This window comes from Ischnura elegans, chromosome 13, assembly GCF_921293095.1.
Source record: "Ischnura elegans chromosome 13, ioIscEleg1.1, whole genome shotgun sequence".
NCBI classification, from domain to species: Eukaryota; Metazoa; Arthropoda; class Insecta; order Odonata; family Coenagrionidae; genus Ischnura; species Ischnura elegans.
In genome coordinates, this window is record NC_060258.1 from 16,218,509 (window position 1) to 16,230,128 (window position 11,620).

The following is an 11,620-nucleotide window of genomic DNA, read 5'->3' on the forward strand; positions in this document are numbered from 1 at the left end:
ACGTCTGTCAATGGGTGAAGTTGTATTCCTTTCCACGCATTCGAATTATGACGAGGAAAAATTAATCCCAGCTTCAAGTCCCATTTTTTATAATTGACGAATTTCAACAGTTACTCTTTGATAATATGTTCTACTGCTGAGTTACTGTGAATGACATTAATTACTCTACGCTGCTATGTCGTTGGTGATTAAATATTGTAATTGCATTAAGTAGGTTACATAGTATTGGGGAATGTGTTTGTCGGCAATGTGTTTCATGTTTAGGGCATACCTCCCTATGCAGGTGTACCCGCCTCGGAGAAAGCATCTCCCACCACCCCTCCTCCCCATTCAAAAACTTGGAAAACCCCAGTCTACGCCGGGTTAGAGATTTCGCAATGGCGGGCGGCCGCCTCGGCCCAACGGACACCCCTGCGCCGCGCCGGCAAGGTCATTGAACACTCCATCGGCTCTTTGTTGACTTTGAGCCCTCGGAAAGGAAAAACCCCTTTCGCTTGCGACGAAAAATGGGTTACCGCCACGTGGAATTTTAAATGTGTATGTGTAAACTGAAAATATGCGGAATTTCACCCTTCGAAATCTTGTCAGGGTTTTTTTTTAAAATTGGCATGAAGTGTCCCCAAATAATTCGAAGATGAAATACAGACGATAAGAAGAAATACATGACATAGGAAGAGCATGCACAAAGATATGTATTTATAGGAAATCGTAGCGAAATAATTATATAGATAAAATAAACATCGAAAAGGTTAGAAAGTAAGTCGTAACCCCTGTCTCCCAACGACTCTCAAAGCGGAAAGCGACCGCGCTCATAAATTGTCAATGTAGGAGTTTTGCGAAATATTTTCACGTTCCCTTCTAGAAAAAGATAACTCAAGGATTGAATTGTTCGTGTTAAGAGTAGCGCTTACACTAAAAAAATTCTAATGTAACTATCAACCTTTGTATGGTGTTCCGCCGGAGCGTCAATAAGGAAAATGTTCTTGCATACATAGGTTGAAATTGACGTTAGAACGTCGTTCAAAGTTTCGAAATTCTCATAATGAAACGAGGACTTCGATTGCAAGTCTGCAATTTACGTTTACTGGACAATTATCCACATAGATATTTGATATAAGGTAAGCAGGCCATAACGCAGGAGCGTAACGGTGGTTTTACGGTGGAATCGCCCGAGGGCTGAGCAGGTACCTGTATCGCAGGTCTGTGAACGAACCCCAGAGGCTCGTGGGCCGGCCGAGACGAATTGTTTATGCAGTAGTTTTGCGAGATAAATTTTTGTTCGTTTCTCGAAAAATTTTAATCATGAAGCCATTGTTCATCTTCAAAGCAGCCATAACAATTTTTAAACGAAGTTCTGCGATCAATTTCAACGATTTTACCCTTTTTCGCCCTGAAGGCAACATGAATAAATTTGCTGCTTACTGTCGCTAATATTGTCGGTAGAACTTCGTTCAAAATTTGAGATTTGTCATGATGAATCGAGGAATTCAATTCCAAGAATGAAATTAAAGTTCAATCAACAATTAGCCACATAGCTATTTCACATAAAGAAAGAAGGCCCTTAAGGACGGGGATTACTCCCTCTTGGGAAGTAATCGCCCCGGGCCCTTCCAGTCAACGGGGACTGTGAACGACCACACGAGCAGTGTGGGTTGGGTCGGCGGTCAGTTATTGTTTATTCATCACTTTAGCGAAATAAAGTTTTGTTCGTTTCTCGAGAAATGTGAAACAAGAATGGTATCGTTCGTCTTCAGAGCAGCGATAACAATTTTTGAACGAAGTTCTGCGATCAATTATAAGGTTTTTAGAAATTTCCGTCCTTATGTCGACGTGAGTAATTTCGACGGTTACTTGGGCTGATATTGGCGTTATAACTTCGTTTAAAATTTAAGATTTCTCATGATGAATGGAGGAACGCAATTTCAAGATTAAAATTTAGGTTCAATGAACAATTATCCACTTTGCTGTTTCACGTAAACAGAGGAGGCCCGGAGGGAAGGAGACATTTCAACAAGATGCAATTCAATAAAAAAAATTGCAAATACAAAATACAGAGTTAGCAAATTCATTGTGTCATCATATACATATCTGAGGAAACACGTAAATATGAATTAGATAATCTAATCAGCATAAATCTTTGCGTTAGTATTAACGGTTCTCGGACGTCTGTCAATGGGTGAAGTTGTATTCCTTTCCACGCATTCGAATTATGACGAGGAAAAATTAATCCCAGCTTCAAGTCCCATTTTTTATAATTGACGAATTTCAACAGTTACTCTTTGATAATATGTTCTACTGCTGAGTTACTGTGAATGACATTAATTACTCTACGCTGCTATGTCGTTGGTGATTAAATATTGTAATTGCATTAAGTAGGTTACATAGTATTGGGGAATGTGTTTGTCGGCAATGTGTTTCATGTTTAGGGCATACCTCCCTATGCAGGTGTACCCGCCTCGGAGAAAGCATCTCCCACCACCCCTCCTCCCCATTCAAAAACTTGGAAAACCCCAGTCTACGCCGGGTTAGAGATTTCGCAATGGCGGGCGGCCGCCTCGGCCCAACGGACACCCCTGCGCCGCGCCGGCAAGGTCATTGAACACTCCATCGGCTCTTTGTTGACTTTGAGCCCTCGGAAAGGAAAAACCCCTTTCGCTTGCGACGAAAAATGGGTTACCGCCACGTGGAATTTTAAATGTGTATGTGTAAACTGAAAATATGCGGAATTTCACCCTTCGAAATCTTGTCAGGGTTTTTTTTTAAAATTGGCATGAAGTGTCCCCAAATAATTCGAAGATGAAATACAGACGATAAGAAGAAATACATGACATAGGAAGAGCATGCACAAAGATATGTATTTATAGGAAATCGTAGCGAAATAATTATATAGATAAAATAAACATCGAAAAGGTTAGAAAGTAAGTCGTAACCCCTGTCTCCCAACGACTCTCAAAGCGGAAAGCGACCGCGCTCATAAATTGTCAATGTAGGAGTTTTGCGAAATATTTTCACGTTCCCTTCTAGAAAAAGATAACTCAAGGATTGAATTGTTCGTGTTAAGAGTAGCGCTTACACTAAAAAAATTCTAATGTAACTATCAACCTTTGTATGGTGTTCCGCCGGAGCGTCAATAAGGAAAATGTTCTTGCATACATAGGTTGAAATTGACGTTAGAACGTCGTTCAAAGTTTCGAAATTCTCATAATGAAACGAGGACTTCGATTGCAAGTCTGCAATTTACGTTTACTGGACAATTATCCACATAGATATTTGATATAAGGTAAGCAGGCCATAACGCAGGAGCGTAACGGGGGTATTACGCTGGAATCGCCCGAGGGCTGAGCAGTTACCTGTTCGCAGGTCTGTGAACGAACCCCAGAGGCTCGTGGGCCGGCCGTGACGAATTGTTTATGCAGTTGTTTTGCGAGATAAATTATTGTTCGTTTCTCGAAAAATGTAAATCATGAATGCCATTGTTCATCTTCAAAGCAGCCATAACAATTTTTAAACGAAGTTCTGCGATCAATTTTAACGATTTTACCCATTTCCGCCCTGAAGTCAACATGAATAAATTTACTGCTTACTGTCGCTAATATTGTCGGTAGAACTTCGTTCAAAATTTGATTTTCTCATAATGAATCGAGGAATTCAATTCCAAGAATGAAATTAAAGTTCAATGGATGGAGTACTTGTTTTAAGCGTTACATATTCACTACATGGTCGCTTGCAGTTATGAATTTCTTTTCTATTTACTGGGGAATCTGTTATCCGATTTGAAGCCGTTATAAAACCTCACCTAATGTGGCCGATACCCTTTGAAACCATGTCTAGATGAGCCGCGTAGCATGTGTGGTACGCTGCTCAGCCGCCTTTGGTGCTCCAACGGAAGTGAATTCTGTTTCCTGAGAACATGAAGCAGGGGCAATTTTTCCAACTAACAGCAATGCATCATGTCTTCATTAATTTCCTGGGAAATTCCTTAATAAAGTACGCCATAACTAGTAAATTCTGTGAAATGATAATGAAGTAAACGGTTAACTTGTGGCTGGATGCATGACTGCAAAGTACGGGTGCAACGACGCTGTAATAAAGGGCGGCTTCCGTGCCAGGATTGTCACTCCTCACCAGGAAATGCGTACTGACAGCTGTCCCCCATCGTTATTGGTCACTATCGTCCAAAGGAATTCCTCAACGATGATGCAAAGGGTTACGGAATTAGTACTACATTATGCGAAAGCGACAGAAAAGCAAGGTATTTGCAGAAAAGAAATATTTTTCCCTGGTGTTACGGAAAGGTTCGTGAAATTTGTGGTTAAAATGTCAAGAAAATTTAAGATTTTTATATGAAAGGCCTACGAAAGGGGATTAGAAATGGAAGAGAAAGCATTAATTTTAGAATAAAGTCACTAAATTGAGCATTAAGCACAGTTCAAAGGACTTAAGCCATTAAAATAATGAAATTTTGATGAAAATAATTGCAAGCAGTGATTTAAAATTGATAATAACATGACTTAATATTTTTCATCCGCGCATGTATCTTGAATAATAATTTCATTGATAAATATGCACGCTTGCATATATATTTAACCTATTAATGTAAATAAATTCATTTTTTGCCCTCAATTAATTTAAAATTTGTATTTTGTTGACCAACGCAAGCCTGTCCCTGCCTGGGGCAGAGTGGGACATTTTTCATCGAAGAAGAAACGTAAGTATTTCAACTGTTTTGAGTGAAATGTATTACTTGCGGTTTTTTTTATAAGTTTTAGAATATATTCTCCAAGCAGTGAGACCAAAATTTTTCGTTTACCAATTAATCTGAGGAAAATTTAAAATAAAATGCTACAACTGTCCCACTGTGCCCCAGTCTCCCCTATCCTTTAAAATATTCCGCCCTCTTCACTTCTGACATTAAGCAATCAGTGCCTAATTCCAGTGAAGCTGCAATTCATAGTTTTAATACAGTTTTGTTTAAATTTTGAAATCATGTACGTAATTTGCGACCTATGAAAGTGTTAATACACAACTTACTTCATATTTAATAATTGTTACCACCTTTTCTGCACTGGGCCTATTTGTGCTTGTAATATCAGGGGTAGAATGTTTTTGATAAAGTTAAAAGTCATCCATTTGAAGTTTGAATGAGTTTATAGCAGTTTTTCCACGCCACCCGAGAGGTAACTGGCAAGGCGCGTTTCCCTTTTTTATACGTAGACGCAGGGTTTGGGAGTCCTCCTTGGAGGAAAGTCAGGAGGGATTCCTCCCAACTCCTTACCTCCGAAACTCTTGGGAGGAGAACTCTGTTCAGAGGAAATACAAAAACTCTGAGAGTTTTTTTCTCCTCCAACATATGTGAAGAGGAGAATGAAAAGGCTTTCCTCCGAAAAGAGTTTCCTCCCAAATGAGCTAGAGCAATACAAAAAAAGTATTTACGGCTCATGAGGCAAAGCTCTGGACAGAGTGGAGACATGCGGTCAGCACTTACGCCGAAGCACTTCGAAGGGTCGCTAATCCGCGACCAGCTCACCCACGCAGGTCTCCTCGACCCTACGAGCAGGCAGACTACCTCCCGAAAAGTGACCTCTCCGACTGCAAGTTGAAAATCAATTACTCAATCCGATCATCAAAGAATGATTGTTTTCATCGCACTCCCGAAAATCATGCAATCAAGTACGTCTTTGAACCGTGTTTCTGCGATGAAAAATAAAGATTTTGTTAACTTTGCTGAAATGGCCATTTTTCCGGTTGTCCGCAGCCACGTTTCTAGAAAAGTTAACCAAATCGTTATTTTTCATCGTAGAAACACGGTTCAAAGACGTACTTGATTGCTTGATTGGCAGGAGTGCGATGAAAACAATTACTTTTGATGATCACATTGAGTAATTGAATTAGAAATCGCAGTCAGAGTGGTCATTTTTCGGGAGGTAGGCCCCCCGCTGGTAGGGTCGAGGAGACGGTCCTGCGTGGATGAGCTCGTCGAGGATAGGGCCGCGGATTAGCGACCCTTCGGAGTGTGCACCACACCCATCCTGGAAGTACCTGCTCCATGGGGCCACGAAACGCATTTTAACATTTTCGCAGCATGTGAGGAGAAGATTTTCGGAGATTGAACAGCAGCGAAAGAGTTAACTGTAGAAGTGATAGAAATGGCAAAACTTTGAATTTAAAATGACTAGTAACTTTAACTATATTTGAAACATTTTTGGAGAGCACTTATAAATTATTCCGCGCAGTTTTTGGGCCATATGGGACAGTTTTTGGAGACATTTTTGGCATAGACACGCAGGGCTGTGAACAACTGCGAAATTCTCCGATGACTAACAATAAATGCTCCTTCGCGGGAATTTGTTTTTGGCTCTACGAAGGGTTTGAGATTTTCTTTTTCGCCCCGTACGGAGTTTTTTTTCGGCTTGGGACTGACCAGGTAGTCGCTTCCTCCCCATAATGACCTTTCCTAGTGGGGATAATCCTCGACCCTTTTCCCCGAGAGCAGCCCATCCCGGCGTACTTTTGCGGTCAGTTAATTGTTACCAGTGCAATTTTAATTTTTTTTAATTGTTACTGTTGCATTAAATGTCAGTTCATCAATGTATTCCTTTCATTTTGCAATGCCTGTAGAACTTTTAAACGAAGTTCTACGGTTATTTTTAGGGTTTTCAGCAAAACGGCATTATATCATAGACCAACAAATACTTTAAAGGGAATTAAATATTTCAATGTTCCTAGCCTACTTCTAGGTATTTACGATTTATGATATTAACATAATTTAGATCCATGATGCCAAAATCCACACTCCTCATTTTCACATCCTCGTCTTCACTGTCTGTTTGCGTAAGTATTTCCAGGATCGATTGATCCGTTACTAGGACATTTTCCCAGTGCAAGTTAAGTCCAGGAAATTTGCCTAACGCTCCTCTCGGCCAAGCAACTCCGAACAGGTCGAGAACGTAAGCAAAACTAACGAAAGCGAAACGAAAGGCACTTCAAGAAAAAAATCCTGGCTGTATAATTCCAAGAAAAAATGTAATTCCACCGAAACATCATTTGAAAAAAAATCCTTGCAGGAGGAGGAAGGGGAATGCATACAGAACATTTAGGGTTAAATTTGAATACACGCCAAGAAAATTTTGAAAATAAAATGAGCTTTTCCGAGAAGAGTGAGGTTATCATCTTCCTCGTACATATTTCCGTAGGAGAATACTTACACCAATATACTCTTGGGTCTTCCAGTTGGAGGATGATAAGTTTTTCCTAGAAAACATTAACGCGCTAATGTGTCCCGAAATAAGCCCGTGAGGGGCACAAAGCAGACCACCTGGATCCTGACCAGAGAAGCAAGATATGAGTGTAATTACCTGGGTGGTGCAGTTCTCTTTCATTCATGGTATGGACTGCATCGCACAGCAGGGCTCCACAAAAACCATCCCTGGTATAGGTAGCGGAATGCGTACAGAGGCTAAATTTGAATACACGCCAAGAAAATTTTGAAAAGAAAATGAGCTATTCCGAGAAGAGTGAGGTTATCACCTTCCACGTACATATTTCAGTAGGAGAATACTTACACCAATATACTCTTGGGTCTTCCAGTTGGAGGATAATAAGTTTTTCCAAGAAAACATCAATGCGCTAATGTGTCCCGAACTAACTCTGTGAGGTGCAACCTGACCAGAGATCCAAGATATGAGAGTAACTACCTGGGTAGAGCAGTTGTCTTTCCTCCAATGGTATGGAATGCTTCTCACAACATGTGTCTACGTAAAACATTCCTTATCATACATTATCGTACATTAAATTTACGAATTTTTAGGATATGCATTAATCAGTATTTATAGCGAAATTCGTTTATAATACCTTTGAATTCAAAGGTTGGTAAGAGGTTATTAAAAATAGTCGCTGTAATTTTGGCTCACGACAAAGAACTGAGAGAATCATATTTTATTACATTACGAGGGCTTTATTTCATAGAAGTTAAATCGAATATTCTATCGAATTTCACCGCAAATGTACATCTGGAATGGAGCTAACAAATTAACGTATATTTTTAGATGTAAATCATTACAATATCGCTCCTACAAACTTGCTAGTGAGTTATAGAAATAATAATTAAACATCTAACCTTAGCGTCTCCAAAAATTGTTCTAGGTGATGATCAACTCCGTTAATATGAACGCTAGAATTCCGTTTAAAATTTGGAACCAATCAGCAGAACATACAGAATTTAATTCCTCGCATTGATTTTCAATAAATTCAACATGAAAGTTTTTAGTTATTTTAACTTATAAACAAATAAGTGACCATGAGCCCCTTCCTTGAGTGGGACACTGAGAGCCGGAATGGGCCGCGGTAATCCCCACACGGACAATAGGAAAGGGTCGGACCTCTCGCGCCGAGGGACCCTAATGGCGGTTGGGACCCACTTTTCATTTCCTCCCAGAGTCCTCACAGCATAGCTCTAACAAGAGGAGAACATTTGGTTACCTGAAATAATCCTCAAAATAGCTCTTCCTCCATGACTAAATGTCCTCTTCCTCGATCGGGAGGGAGTATTCTGGCTTCAGAAACTCGTGAGAGTTTTTGGACTTTCTCCCTTCTCCTATTCTCCCCTCTCGGAGGAGGATCTCAGATTTCCTCTCGGAGTTCCTCCTTGAGGAGGTGAATGTATTGAGAGGAAACAAAAAACTCCCAAACCCTGCGTAGACGTAACGGAAAAGGGATCCCCACGCCCCAGTTGAAAATATCCCCAAGTTTACCGGCCGAGAGAGCACAGCGAACGTAAAGACAATATTTTTCAACTGGCACATAGGCCTACTTGTAACCGACAAACACAAAGACACACACAGCCATTCACGCATCACATTCACACGTGCAAGCACTCTCTACCATACACTCCTCTCCAAGCATTCCATCACCACCTCCATCCCCCTCTGATTAAGGTGGACACCGTCGGGACGGCGACGATTACCTTTACCCATATACCTGTACGGAAGAAGGAAAGGAAATGAAAACAACCTTCATTGGGCATTGGAAAAGCATATGAGAATGAAATACCAACCTCTCAAAAAATGTGTCGTCTACCCCACCGTGATGGACAAGAAAAGGAGTTGTGATATCTACGACCCGGATCCCCCCTGTAAAGGAAGTCAGTTATGAGAGGAACGGTTAACGTCATCCAGCATACGTGAGTGCGAATACTGTGTAATATCTTACATCTGTAATACCGGTGTAGCCACCGTCCCAGCGCCAGTACGTGTCTCCTGTATATGACATTACGCCACATAGCTGGCGCTGGAGGTATTGTCAGGAAGGTAACTGCAGGGGCCAACACCCGCAGCTTCATTATTAATCGATGTATATCGGCCCTCAACGTTCGATATACGCAATCCTGGATGAAAGGGGAGAAATAATACGTTATTCTCCGCGAGAGAGGAGTTGGAATCCGCTGACGCTCTCTTTCACGGAAAAGTGTAAATAGGAACACTTACATTACGGAGGTCGTTCGACCCGATAAGGACGATCACAGGCTTTGCAAAATAACCGTGGTCATCCACGAGTCTCCTCAATTGGAGGACTGTCTGCCCCGATACACATAACCCGATGCGGGCAGGGCGAACTGTTGTGAGAAATCACAGGGGATGAGCAGGAAGAGAAGTTATTGGAAAAGGTACTTCATCATAGTATAAGTATGTACTTACCTCCCTCCATCCGCCACCCCAAATACGCACCCAGGCGCACCATATGGGAGTCGCCCAGGAGCTGATGTCCGCACATAACTGGCCCTTCCATCGTCGGCAACGGGTAATGGACAGCGGCAGGGTTTCTACAGGAGCGCACGATATCCTTCCAACGTCCTTGCTGAGATGCAGATGACGTTCGCATGCTATGTAGCACCCCTTCTCCGCCGCTTCCCCCACTCCTAAACCTTCAAACCTTCCCACTATACGCCGGACGGACGTGTGACGTAGCTCCCACCACCTAAACCCCGCCTTCCGTGGGAGGAGTCATGGCGGCTGACAACCACGTAACAGCTGAAGTATGATCCACCTCTGGCATAATTGGCAGGGGTTTATAAATCACGAATATACAGCACGCAATTGGAATCGTACATGCTCATCACACGGTGGAAAGGAAGTGTATCGAATAATTTTCTACTGTTTATGTAAATGGAAGAAAGCATGCACATTTTTTGCCCAACCTTTCCATTTCCGTTACACAAATGATACATTAACAGTTGATGGATACTTTAAGAATTTCCGAGACTTCCAATCAATGAAAGTAGTTTCTAAATATTAACTTCCGTTTTAAAGAAATATAAAAGCGCAATAATTTAATAATTTGCTTGAAGTGTCCCCTAAAACTTCCGAGACGATGGTATTGTAATTGCCTACGAATGTTGTAAAGGGAGGGATGGATACAAAATGATGATATTTATTTAAAAGAATTAATGCAATTATGAATTGATTGCCTTAAAGCTTTGCAATGTTTTTCAGGAAATAACAATATTAAAATTGAGATCCATACACGTAATATAATATCGCTTAATATATTCCCCCCCCCCTCCACTGCAAATACTAAGCAGTCATTGCCTTTTTTTAGTGAAGCTGCAATTTTTTGGCATGATATGGTATTATTAGATTAGATTATTTTGATCAAAATTCGTTCAACTGAGAAGCACATGAAAGCAGCTCAGTGTTACAATGATATCGAAATTCTTAATTAATAAAACTTTTAACAGCGAAAGTTCAACGACATTCCATTCGAGATAATTCATTTCTCCATGGCTAATTTATCCGAAATACGTATGGTGAAACCATATTTATATTTTCAACACTTATTCTAATTTATTCAAATTCAAGTAAAATAAAATGGAAGCGCTCAGTGTACTGTATTCATAATTCAGAATCGACCGTTCATTTAGGCGTCTGCGACTACGACATGAAGGCGAAAAAAGAACCATCGCGTGATTAACATAGTTTTCCCCGATATATAGGATACAATATTGATAGTAGATGACGTTCATGGAAAAATCAGCTTATTTGGATAGCCGCACGGCACGGCAGATTATAAGAGGTAAGCTGCTGCGCAAGGAATTGACATCAGGCGCCTAAGTTTAAGCTGCATAGGTTACATTTCACCAGTACTCTGGTACATACTCGTGCCCAGAACACGCAGGAGGAATTATAGAAAAATTAACAAAATCCTTATTTTTCATCGCAGAAACACCGTTCGAGTTCCTACTTGATGGCATGATTTGCCGGAGTGCGATGAAAACATTCAATTTCTGATGACGGGATAGTATGATAGAGTTCGAAAATGTAGTAGGATCGGTCACTTTTTCGGAGGTACGCGCCCCGCTGGTAGGGTCGAGGAGAGGGACCTGCGTGGGTGAGTTCGCCGATGGTGGAGTCAGGGAATAATAACCCTTGGGAATCCTTCGGCGAAAGTGCTGACCGCATGGCACCTTCCTTATTTCTAGTTGAGAGTATTTTTAAGAATATCCAAAACAAAATATTAATAGAAGCAGTTTAAATATGTTTCCTTCCGTTATAAATGCAAAGTAATGACAGCGAAAGGAAATAAATTTCATAAATACTTTAAATACATTTTCACGACCAATTACTGA

At 40.9% G+C, this 11,620-nt stretch overlaps 1 long non-coding RNA gene across 1 annotated transcript; it reads right to left on the minus strand.

Annotated features, from left to right (window-relative positions):
* Positions 1–8,779: 8,779 nt before the first annotated feature.
* LOC124170115 lies at positions 8,780–9,595 on the minus strand. The gene is made up of 4 exons (XR_006867318.1): positions 9,483–9,595; positions 9,208–9,382; positions 9,053–9,128; positions 8,780–8,976 (listed from the first exon to the last, which is right to left on the minus strand). It is a non-coding gene; the product is annotated as an uncharacterized LOC124170115 (long non-coding RNA).
* Positions 9,596–11,620: the final 2,025 nt, after the last annotated feature.